The sequence below is a fragment of the Penaeus vannamei genome, chromosome 19, assembly GCF_042767895.1.
Source record: "Penaeus vannamei isolate JL-2024 chromosome 19, ASM4276789v1, whole genome shotgun sequence".
NCBI classification, from domain to species: Eukaryota; Metazoa; Arthropoda; class Malacostraca; order Decapoda; family Penaeidae; genus Penaeus; species Penaeus vannamei.
Window position 1 is genome coordinate 13,660,673 of NC_091567.1, and position 1,535 is coordinate 13,662,207.

The following is a 1,535-nucleotide window of genomic DNA, read 5'->3' on the forward strand; positions in this document are numbered from 1 at the left end:
CCATAATGATCATTATGTTCAGTATTTACATCGTTAGTATAATTCACACTATTCAGTTTTAGTGACAACGGCAAGCAAATCCATTTATTTCTGGGCATAGATTTGTTTGTTTTGGATTAAAAGAATAAGCACATAAATAAAACAAAAAAATAGGTGAAAAGTTATGCCGCTGTAGCATTTATATGTCTATTTACTTATAAACAGAATCTGGTCAAACGGTATTAATTGTGAATAATAAAGAGATATAACCACGAGTTTCTTTTTGCGATGATGAAAGTAGGGGAGGCAAGATTTACAAAAATAATAATAATAGTAAATAAAAAATTGGTCTACATCTTAAGACAGACCATAGAAATGCAAGACAGAGACGTGAGTGATACCAATAAATTCCAAAATGGCAGCCATTTTAGGACGCCGAATGGACTTACTGGTGTGAAGGCTAAAATCTTTGTTATTTTGGTATGTAGCTCCATGTGTGTGAGAATACATTACGTTTATGCATACATATATCAAGTAACATACCTACAATATACACTGTAATATGTACAGAAAGTACGGAGGTGTGTGTGTGTATTACACCTTCAGGCAGCTCTCTCCACCCCGCTGCAAAAAGAAAAAAAATCCTAATCCTGTTTCTTTCATTCATGGGGCAAGTTGGACGAAGCAACGGGGAGGGGGGGGCGTCGGCGTAAAGGAGAGGGGAGGACAAGGAGAGGGCGAGCTGAGTGAAACACCAGCTGGCTAATTATGCACCGACGGGAGCCTAAATAAAGCGGAAACCCCAATAATTCACCGTAGTTGTCGCGTCGCGGCGAATCAGCGGCGCACTGCGGGTGAAGGATTGGGTGCCCGGGCCGAGAGAGAGGCGACGGGGGGCGCTGATGACGGCTCGCTCGCGGACGCACCTGCGACGGCGACGAGCGAGGGGGGTGGGGGAGGAGGGGGTTGGGGGAGGAGGAGGAGGACGGGAGGTAGGTGGGGATGAGGAGGGGGTTGGGGGAGAGGAGGACGGGAGGTAGGTGGGGATGAGGAGGGGGTTGGGGGAGAGGAGGACGGGAGGTAGGTGGGGATGAGGAGGGGGTTGGGGGAGAGGAGGACGGGAGGTAGGTGGGGATGAGGAGGGGGTTGGGGGAGAGGAGGACGGGAGGTAGGTGGGGATGAGGAGGGGGTTGGGGGAGAGGAGGACGGGAGGTAGGTGGGGATGAGGAGGGGGTTGGGGGAGGAGGAGGAGGACGGGAGGTAGGTGGGGATGAGGAGGGGGTTGGGGGAGAGGAGGACGGGAGGTAGGTGGGGATGAGGAGGGGGTTGGGGGAGAGGAGGACGGGAGGTAGGTGGGGATGAGGAGGAGGAGGAGGATGGGAGGTAGGTGGGGATGAGGAGAAGGGGGCGGGTCGGAAAAATGGGAGTATGGGGAGATAGGGGCAGGAGGAGGAGGAGGGAAGTTATGGGTGGAGGGGTAGGGAGAGGAGGAATGAAGGGGATTTAGGGAGAAGAGGAAGGGAAGGGGTGGACGGCTGAGGGAAGTGGGTGTAAGG